The sequence below is a fragment of the Nomascus leucogenys genome, chromosome 15 (assembly GCF_006542625.1).
Source record: "Nomascus leucogenys isolate Asia chromosome 15, Asia_NLE_v1, whole genome shotgun sequence".
NCBI classification, from domain to species: domain Eukaryota; kingdom Metazoa; phylum Chordata; class Mammalia; order Primates; family Hylobatidae; genus Nomascus; species Nomascus leucogenys.
In genome coordinates, this window is record NC_044395.1 from 50,655,000 (window position 1) to 50,666,403 (window position 11,404).

The following is an 11,404-nucleotide window of genomic DNA, read 5'->3' on the forward strand; positions in this document are numbered from 1 at the left end:
ACTTTATTCTCTCCCCCTCTACTACAGAGTCAGCAGTGCAGTTATATTTGTCACAGGGAACAGTGGCTTAAAGCCAGATATGAGCTCACACAAACAGGTTACATTAAATGGCTACATAAATGCGATGATTACACAGGGCACGGGATTGTATGCCTGTGCTCCAAACCTGCTGTGTCATGCTGTACCAGATGTCTGCCTTGGCCTACTCCTGATTGAAGCACAGCCATTTTATTTTATTTTTTTCCAGTTTTAGAATTTATTGACACTATTAAATAGACCACTTAATAATAAACCAATGGGCTTTTTATTTCCAAGATTAAAATTAGTACCTAGCAGCTCCTACTTTATTTATCGTTTTTTATTATTATACTTTAAGTTGTGGGATGCATGTGCAGAACATGCAGGTTTGTTACATAGGTATACATGTGCCATGGTGGTTTGCTGCACCCATCAACCCATCGTCTACATTAGGTATTTCTCCTAATGCTATCCCTCCCCTATCCCTGACCCTCGACAGGCCCCGGTGAGTGATGCTCTCCTCCCCGTGTCCATGTATTCTCATTGTTCAACTTCCACTTATAAGTGAGAACATGCAGTGTTTGGTTTTCTGTTCCTGTGTTAGTTTGCTGAGAATGATGGTTTTCAGCTTCATCCATGTCCCTGCAAAGGACATGAACTCATCCTTTCTTATGCCTCATAGTATTCTATGGTGTATATGTGCCACCTTTTCTTTATCCAGTCTATAATTGATGGGCATTTGGGTTGGTTCCAAGTCTTTGCTATTGTGAATAGTGCTGCAATGAACATACGTGTGCATATGTCTTTATAGTAGAATGATTTATAATCCTTTGGGTATATACCCAGTAATGGGATTGCTGGGTCAAATAGTATTTCTAGTTCCAGATCCTTGAGGAATCGCCACACTGTCTTCCACCATGGTCGAACTAATGTACACTCCCACCAACAGTGTAAAAGTGAAAGTGTTCCTATTTCTCCACATCCTCTCCAGCATCTGTTGTTTCCTGACTTTTTAATGATCTCCATTCTAACTGGCATGAAATGGTATCTAATCGTGGTTTTGATTTGCATTTCTCTAATGACCAGTGATGATGAGCCTTTTTTTCATGTTTGTTGGCTGCAGAAATGTCTTCTTTTGACAAGTTTCTGTTCATATACTTTGTCCACTTTTTGATGGGACTGTTTGTTTTTTTCTTGTAAATTTGTTTCAGTTCCTTGTAGATTCTGGATATTGGCCCTTTGTCAGATGGATAGATTGCAAAAATGTTCTCCCATTCTGTAGGTTGCCTGTTCACTCTGATGATAGTTTCTTTTGCTGTGCAGAAGCTCTTTAGTTTAATTAGATGCCATTTGTCAATTTTGGCTTTTATTGCCATTGCTTTTGGTGTTTTAGTCATGAAGTCTTTGCCCATGCCTATGTCCTGAATGGTATTGTCTAGGTTTCCTTCTAGGGTTTTTATGATTTTAGGTCTTACGTTTAAATCTTTAATCCATCTTGAGTAAATTTTTGTATAAGGTGTAAGGAAGGGGTCCAGTTTCAGTTTCCTGCATATGGCTAGCCAGTTTTTCCAACACCATTTATTAAATAGGGAATCCTTTCCCCATTTCTTGTTTTTGTCAGCTTTGTCAAAGATTAAATGGTTGTAGATGTGTGCTATTATTTCTGAAGTCTGTTGTGTTCCATTGGTCTATATAGCTGTTTTGGTACTAGTACCATGCTGTTTTGGTTACTGTTGCCTTGTAGTATAGTTTGATGGTATACTACAGGTATACCAGGTAGGTATACTGTATACTACATGTATATACAGGTAGCGTGATGCCTCCAGCTTTGTTCTTTTTGCTTAGGATTATCTTGGCTATATGGGCTCTTTTTTGGTTCCATATGAAATTTAAAGTAGTTTTTTTTAATTCTGTGAAGAAAGTCAATGGTAGCTTGATGGGTATAGCATTGAATCTTTGGGCAGTATGGCCATTTTCACAATATTGATTCTTCTATTCATGAGCATGGAATGTTTTTCCATTTTTTTGTGTCCTCTCTTAATTCCTTGAGCAGTGGTTTATAGTTCTCCTTGAAAAAGTCCTTCACATCCCTTGTAAGTTGTATTCCTAGGTATTTTATTCTCTTTGTAGCAATTGTGAATGGGAGTTCCATCATGATTTGGCTCTTTGTCTATTATCGGTGTATAGGAATGCTTGTGATTTTTGCACATTGATTTTGTATCCTGAGACTTTGCTGAAGTGGCTTATCAGCTAAGGAGATTTTGGGCTGAGACGATGGGGTTTTCTAAATATAGAATCATGTCATCTGCAAACAGAGACAATTTGACTTCCTCTCTTCCTATTTGAATACCCTTTATTTCTTTCTCTTGCCTAATTGCCCTTGCAAAACTTCAATACTATGTTCAATAGGAGTGGTAAGAGAGGGTATCCCTGTCTTGGAAGCACAGCCATTTTCCTTATATAGTCACTTGACATTTTGTTCTGACTCAAATTCACACTGTGAAGGAAAAACTGCCACAACTAACAAATTAGGTGTGATTCTTACCATGTTATGACTAGCTTGCTTTAAAATCATGATCTGAACTCTCCAAGTGTGAGAGAAAAAATCAATTTCTGTTGACCTGCTGAAATCAGTGAGTTGCCACATAGGCTGTTTTTGTTGGTTACTAGAAGCTGTTTGATTTGTCCCAGGGGAAAGTAAGTTTTTTTTTTTTTCTGAGAAAAATAGAGATAAATCTTATCTATAACAAGTTTACCATTCTTTAAAAAATGGCAACTTCACTCCATTTTGAAGTGTAAGATACACCCGTCAAATACACAAACCTTAAGAGTCCTGCTTGATGAATGTTGACAAAGTGAGCACACCCAGGTTAATTACCACTCAGATCAAGATTACCAGAAAAGCCCTTCATGTCTCATCCTAGTCATTACCCACCACAAAGATAGCCACTGTTTTGACTTCTATCATCATAGATTGGTTGCTTGTCTTCTTTTTGAGCTTTATTAAATTGAATCATACTCTATGTCTGCCTTCTTTCAATATTACATCTGTAAGATTCACTTATATATTATAGCTACATGTCAGTAGTTTATTCTTCTTTATGCTGTGTGATATTCCATAGTGTGACTAAGCACAATTTACTTTTTCTTTTTTATTGAGTGCTTAGTAGTGAGAATAGCACAATTGACTTACAGGTTCTATTACTGATAGTGATTGGGGTTGTTTCCATTTTTAGCTATTATCATTACAGCTGCTGGGAACAGTCTTGTACATGTCTTCTGGTGAACATAAGCATTCATTTCAGTTGGATATAAAGCCCAAAGTGGAATTGCTGTGTCATGCAGTATATGTATATAAATGTTCAGGTTTAATAAATATTGGCAAAACATATTTCAGTGTTCATTCCCAGTTACACTCTTGCCACCAATTACATGAAAGTTTCAGGTGCTCTGTATCCTTGTCGACGTTTAGTTTCTTCAACATTTTCCTTTCTTTTTTTACTTTTACTTTGTTCTTTTTTCAGACAAAGTCTTGCTCTGTCACCCAGGCTGGAGTGCAATATCATGATCACAGCTCACTGCAGCCTCAACCTCCAGGGCTCAAGCAGTCCTCTCACCTCAGCCTCCCAAGTGGCTGGAACCACAGGCACATGCCATCTAGGCCTGGCTAATTTTTAATTTTTATTTTTGTAGAGATGGGGTCTCACTGTGTTTCCCAGGATGGTTTCAAACTCCTAGGCTCAAGCAATCGTCCCACCTCAGCCTCCCAAAGTGTTGGGATTACAGGTGTGACACTGCTCCTGGCCTATTTTTACTTTTTTAGAGACAGGGTCCCCCTCTGTCACCCAGGCTGGGGTATAGTGGCATGATCATAGGTTACTGTAACCTCAAACTCCTGGGCTCAAGCAATCTTCTGCCTCAGCCTCCTAAGTAGCTAAAACAAACTACAGGCATGCACCATGACACCCAGCTAATGTTTAAATTTTTGTAGTGACAGGGTTTCACTACGTTGCCCAGGCTGGTTTTGAACTGAAACTGCCTTTGCAAAGATTATGACAGCGAGAAACGTCTAGCATAGTTGACTTCATCCTGCTTCTAGACTCACAAGCAGGCTGGCCTTGCTTATTCCTGGGCATAGGCCAAGGTAACAATGGGAGAAATTTGGTTTACAGGTTAGCAATGAAGCAAAAATAATAATAGTCCCTCCCTAAAACTCATCCCCTCTTTGTTCTGGGACTGAAACCAGCTTTGTAAGACTAATGAAAAGTCACAAGATTAGGGTTATGAGGGGAGACTGAATTCTACTAAAATGTAGGTGTAAAGATAACCAGCCATTGTTCCCTAGCTTGCTTTTCTATAATCCCTTACTGCTTAGGAGTCATGTGACCAGAGGTCACAAGATTTGTGACTTCTCCAATTGCTCCTATAGATGACATCACTGTTGTAGAACCTAAGATTGGTCTTTTGAGATGTTTTTCAGACTTTTGCACTCTGGGTACTGACTAACTCCACCTGGACCTGTGGCTCGTGACTCTTGTGGCCCCCACCCAGAGGCTGACACAGTGCACAAGGACTGGTTTCTACATTTCTACAATTTAATCTCTAACCAATCAGCAGCACTCACACCCTAGCCCCCTGAGCATCAAATTATCCAAAAGACCCTAGCCTCTGAATTGTCTGGGAGGCTGATATGAGTAATGAAGTCCCTCTTCTGCTTGGCTAGCCCTGCAATAATTAAACTGTTTTTCTTTTCTTTTCTTTTCTTTTTTTTTTTAAGATGGAGTCTTGCTCTGTTGCCCAGGTTGGAATGTAATGGTGTGATCTTGGCTCACCACAACCTCTGCCTCCCAGGCTCAAGAGATTCTCCTGCCTCAGCCTCCCATGTAGCTGGGACTACAGGCATGTGCCACCATGACTGGCTAATTTTTGTATTTTTAGTAGAGACAGGGTTTTACCATGTTGGCCAGGCTCGTCTCAAACTCCTGACCTCAGGTGATCCACCTTCCTTGGCCTCCCAAAGTGCTGGGATTACAGGCGTGAGCCACCATGTCCGGCCTAATTAAACTCTTTCTTTGCTGCAAAAAGCCTGCTGTTTTCAGTGTGTTGGACTTTCTGGGCAGCAGGTAAGATGAACCCATCAGGCAGCACTAGGGTTTATCAGAACCAACTTTTGGGTTTGTTGATTTTCTCCTGTGTATGTCAGATTTCTGTTTAATTGGTTTCTGCTTGTGTTATGATATATAGTTTTCCATCCATAATTCCTGGTTCATCATTCCCATATCCCTTGTTGCGGTCTTTTCTCTTTTTTTAAAATTACCCGTTCTATGAACACCTTGTTACAATCTTTTGTTGTTATAATGTTGGATGTGTTAGACCCAACCAGCGGCCTCAGAAAACAGAATCTCTCTCCTGTCTTCCTTTCACTTGCCCCAAGGCAAGACTCTAATGTTTCCCTGCTACTCCGATTGTGGGGCTTAAAGGGGGCAGTCTTGGGGACTGAGCCCCCTCACTCCATGGGTTTTGACACCATCTCCAGGTAGATCGTGTTGGAACTGAATTGGAGAATACCCAGCTGGTGTCTACTGCTCGGCATGTGGCAAAAAACCCCACATTTGGTCACAGAAGTCTTCTGTATTATTGACCATTTTTGGGTAAAAAAAAAATAAAAATTTTAAAACGAGGTCCTCTGTGTTGATTGTTGTGGTGGGAAAGTAAAGGAAAAATTGTTTGAGACAGTTTTTCCTGAAACAGTGTTCTCATCTGTATTTTCTTACCTTTATTTTGGATTTATTTTTTTTCCTAGATCCTGTGAAAGGAAAATATCCTGGGCCCCCAAAATCACAAAGCTAAAGGGAAAAGTCAAGCTGTGAACTGCAAAGGGCAAACCTGCCTACCATTCTATTCAGTCACCCCTCTACTCACTGAGATAAATGCGTATCTGATTGCCTCCTTTGGAAAGGCTAATCAGAAACTCAAAAGAATGCAACCATTTGTCTCTTATCTACCTATGACCTGGAAGCCCCCTCCCTGCTTTGAGTTGTCCCACCTTTCCAGACGGAACCAATGTTCATCTTACATATGTTGATTGATGTCTCATGTCTCCCTAAAATATACAAAACCAAACTGCCCTGGCCACCTTGGGCACACATCATCAGGACTTCCTGAAGCTGTGTCATGAGTGTGCATCCTTAACCTTGGCAAAATACCTTTTTTTTAAATTCTGCACAGTGGTCCTGAGAGTGGTGGGTGCCACCCTGTCCTGGGTGGAGGGAGGGCCCAAGGGCCAGTTAAGGCCAACGGCGGGAGAAGGGGTGTGTTGCAGACCCTAGAATGCGGAGAAGCCAGGGGGAGGCCCGGAGGCAACTGTGATAGGCCGGTGGAGGGTGGAAAGCACCAGACTGGGACCAGGCCAGGGCTACAGGGCCAAGGACCCAGGCCACAGGGCACCCCAGGAGGCGGGCACAGGGTCACATGACACAAAACATGAAACATAGGCACAGGCTCACAGTAAGCACATGGACAAGTGGGCACAGGTTCACAGGCCAGATGCATACCAAGCATGGCTGGGCCAGACAGCGGGACACAGTGGTGGTGTCGCACACAGACCACAGGGGAGACACGGTGCTATAGGACACATGGACTTGACGGCCACAATGCACAGACAAGGTCACAGAGCTCAAGGGATGTGGTAAGGAGCCTTTTGGCACCACTGCACTGGAATCATGTGAGACAAGAGTGGTGGGGCCTCTGGAGGTGACTGGGGCGGGTCCCCTGTGGCCCCACTGGGCTTAGCCCGTCTTCCACTTTGTTGAGCAGCTTCACCACCTCATCATAGATGATAAACACTATGGCCACATCCAGGCTGACCTGGCCCAGCGCGGGACAATGCCCTTGTATAATGCCTTGAGCTCCTCCTTCCTCAGGATCTGCCAGCCGCAGTCCATCGAGTTCTGGTATTTGTGCTCCTCCAGGCCCTACGTGTGGGTCTTAATCACGTCCAGAGGAGTGTTTCCAAAGACGCTGGCTGTGCACACGATGGCTCCGAAGACCCCAATGATCAGCGGGTTCATGGGCTTGTTGGGGTTGTCCCCTCGGTACCAGTTGTGCAGGGAATGTCATGACGAAGAAGCGGATGGCCTGGTTCCAGCCCTGTTTCAGTGCGGTGGCCGTGAGGCTCTGATACATCCCCTTCGGCCCTTGTTCCCGCACAATCTTTCTAACCCGTGGAAGAATCCTCTGTACTTGGGGTTTGGGGAGGTCTGGTCGTGGATGAACCTCACCTTGATGGTCTCCATGGGGCACACGATCACCACGGCCTCAGCCACTCCAGCGCCCGGGCAGCACAGCAGCCCGCGTTTGCTGTCCAGCCATCCCTGGGAATCCCGCCTGTGGTTGCTGAGGAACTAGAACATTCCGAAGCTGGCGGCCGCCTTAGGGATGGAGCCCTAGAGCAGGGAGCTGAGACCGCGGTACAGGCCCAGGACGCCATAGCTGCGGACTGTCTGCCACACGCAGTCCCCGATGCTCTGGTACCGTGGCGGGTGCGAGGGCTAGTCCAGCTGCCACTGCATCTTCACGTACTGGGTGGGGAAGGTGATGTAGATCTCGATGCCGCCTGCCAGGATCGCCTTCCCCAGGTGCGTCGGCTTGGCCTTCCCAGACGCTGGCGCGGCGGCCGCCAGAGCGTGCGGGGGCTCGAGGCGCGGACATGGCGGGCGGGAGGCTGGGCGCCTAGTGGCGGCCTCGGGTCCGAGCTTCCTGAACTCTGCCCTCAAAATGAACTTTCTAAATTAACTGAGACCTGCCTGAAATTTTCGGGGTTCACAATCCTTAAGGTAACAGCTTAAGATTTTTCAACCTTTCTTTTTTAATACATGAATTTAAAGTAAATATTTATCTTTAAACACAACTTTTGCTGGATCCGAAAGGTTTTGAAATGTCATATTTTCATTATTGTTCAAAATATTTTCTCATGAGTTATTAAAAAGTGTTCTGTTTACTTTCTAATTATTTGGAGGGTTTTTTTTGTTGTTGTTTTTAAATTTCGCCGTGGGCTGGGTGCGGTGGCTCACACTTGTAATCCCAGAACTTTAGGAGGCAGAAGCGGGTGGATCACCTGAGGTCAGGAGTTTGAGACCAGCCTGGGCAACATGGTGAAACCCCGTCTCTACTAAACATACAAAAATTAGCTTGGCATGGTGGCAGGCGCCTATAATCCCAGCTACTCGGGAGGCTGAGGCAGGAGAATCACCTGAACCTGGGAGGCGGAGGTTGCAGTGAGCTGAGATCATGCCAGTGCACTCCAGCCTGGGCGACAGAGTGAAACTCCATCTCAAAAAAATAAAAAATAAAAAAATAAAATTCCACAGTGGTCAGAGAACACATTCTATGGGATTACAATTTTTTTGAATATTTGTTGTGACTTCTTTATGACTTGCATGTGGTCTATTTTTGGAAATGTTTCATGTGCACATGAAAGGAATGAATATTGTACAGTCATTAACTTATATTAATTTTGTCAAATTGATTTATCACTTGTTGAGAGAGGTGCAGTAAGATCTTCAAGTCTGTATTTATCTCTTTTTTCTTTTTCCTTTTTTATTATGAAATATATATAACATACAATTTACTGTATCTTTTTTACTTTGGTAAACTTTGCTTTATGTATTTTGAGACCATGTTTATTATGTGCATACAAATCTAGGATTGTTATGTCATTCTGATGAATTGGCTCATTTACTATTATATTTTTCTTTATTTTCTTTTTATCTTAATACTTCCTGCCTTAAAGTCTACTTTGTCTGATATTAGTCAAACTATCTTCTTTTTGGTTGATGTTTGCATGGTGTATCTTTTTTTTTTGTCTGAGACAGGGTCTTACTCCATCACCTGGGCTAGAGTGCAGTGGTGTAGTCATAGCCTTAACCTCCCATGCTCAGGCGATCCTACCACCTCAGCCTCCTGAGAAGCTGGGACCACAGTCACACTCCACCACTTCGAGCTAATTTAAAAAATTTATTCTATATAGAGAAGGGGGTCTCCCTATGGTTGCCCAGGCTGGTCTCAAACTCCTGGGGACTCAGGAGATCCTCTGGCTTCAACTTTCCAAAGTGCTCCGCACCTGGCCCATGGTGTATCTTTTTGCAGTCTATCTGTGACTATGTATTTATTTATAAACAGACTATTATCTTCAAGGTTTTAGATTTATAAAAGACAATGATGGGAAGTACAGGATCCCATATATGCCACACTCAGTTTGTCCTGTATTAATATTTGTCTTTAGTATGGTACTTTTCACACAATTAATGTACCAATATTGCAATATGTGTTGTTCTTATCTAAAGTTTATACATTTATTCACATTTGCTTAGTTTTGGCCAAATGTCTCTTTCTCTGTATCAGGACCCCCTTTCAAGATATGGCATTGTTACAGTAGGTAGTCAGGCAGACATTAGCAGGCAGGAGAGGGTCCCCACTCCACCAGGAACATCAGGCAACCATCAGGTGATGGTCAGGCGGTTTTAACTGTCTCTTTAAAATAATAATTGGCAGGGCACAGTGGCTCATGCCTATAATCCCAGCACTTTGGGAGGTCGAGGCCAGCGTATTACCAGAGCTAAGGAATTCGAGACCAGCCTGGCCAACGGGGTGAAACCCGGGCTCTACTAAAAATAAAAAAAAATTAGCAGGGTGTGGTGGCTCATGCCTGTAATCTCAGCTATTTGGGAGGCTGAGGCAGGAGAATCGCTTGAATCCAGGAGGTGGAGGTTGCAGTGAGCTGAGATTGCGCTGCTGCACTCCAGCCTAGGTGATAGAGCCAGACTCCATCTTTAAATAAATAAACAAGTAAACAAGCAAATAAATAAATAAATATTGGTTACAACTGGTGCCAGGGAAAGGCAGTCTCCCAATAGATAGAAACACCTGGAACTGGTGATTAGCAGCTTCCCGATAAGATCTCAGTAGTTGGGGGAGTGGGCTCAAGCATGCACATTAAGAGGCAAAATGGTGGAGTTTAACTGCTATATGACCTTCTAGGAACATTCAACTGGTAAGGTAAGAGTGCCTCAAGTGAGTATGCATACAACTCCAGTTAACACATTGCACATGCAGCCCCTCCCAAGTGCTGGCAAACCACTGCACATGCGGTCAGCTCAGCTCATGAGAAGAACCAGGGGAGATGTAACGCAAGACCCCAGAAGCATGCCAGCATGTAAAACTCCAAGTCGAAGGTCACACCATGCACTTGATTTCTCAAGTCACCTGCCAGGCCCTCTTCCAAGTGTACTTTTCTTCCTTTCATTCCTGCTCTAAACTTTTTAATACTCAGTCCTGCTCTAAAACTTGCCCTGGTCTCTCCCTTTGCCTTATGCCTCTTGGTCGAATTCTTTCTTCTGAGGAAGCAAGAATTCAGGTTGCTGCAGACCCATACAGATTGGCCACTGCTAACAGCATTATGCTTAGATTCCATGTGTCGGTTCTTTAGAACTTGAATCTGTAGATGGTCTTTAATCAGTTTTGGTAAACTCAGCCATTATGTCTTCAAATATTTCTTCTCCTTTATTCCTACTACCCCTTTTGCTTGAACACTAAGTACAGTTAGCATATGTTGCACTGCTTAATCGCACATGTTCATTACCACTGTGTTCTGCTCTTTCTATTCTTTATTCTTTCTGGAATTGTGTTTGATTATTTTTGGATATTGGATATTGACTTATCCCAAATTTCACTATTCTTGGTTTCTTGCATATCCAGTCTGCCATTAGACCGATTTATTACTTTTCAATTTTGTATATTTTGATTTCTAGAATGTCCGTTGGGTTCTTTTTTTTTTTTTTTTTTTGAGACGGAGTCTTGCTCTGTCGCCCAGGCTGGAGTGCAGTGGCGCAATCTTGGCTCACTGCAAGCTCTGCCTCCCGGGTTCACGCCATTCTCCTGCCTCAGCCTCTCCGAGTAGCTGGGACTACAGGCGCCTGCCACCACGCCCGGCTAATTTTTTTTTGTATTTTTAGTAGAGACGGGGTTTCACCCTGGTCTCGATCTCCTGACCTTGTGATCCGCTCGCCTCGGCCTCCCAAAGTGCTGGGATTACAAGCGTGAGCCACCGCACCCAGCCCGTTGGGTTCTTTTTTAGAGTCTAATGTTCTGTTGAAATTCTTCATATTTTTACCTATTTTATTCATCTTTTCCTTGCTTTCTTTAACATATTTATAATAATATTCTCTTTTTTTATACTTTAAGCTCTGGGATACATGTGCAGAGCTGTTGGGATTCACTCAGGATAGTGGCCAAAATATTAAAGGGAAATATTAGGGAAAGTTTTAGAGAATAGTCACAAACCCTTTTGGAAGGCTGAAAGATGACACAGATTGTAATAATTGAACAG

General features: G+C 43.2%; 1 pseudogene; it reads right to left on the reverse strand.

The window, feature by feature from the left end:
- Positions 1 to 6,738: 6,738 nt before the first annotated feature.
- LOC100584086 lies at positions 6,739 to 11,201 on the reverse strand (annotated as a pseudogene).
- Between the last annotated feature and the right edge of the window lie 203 nt (positions 11,202 to 11,404).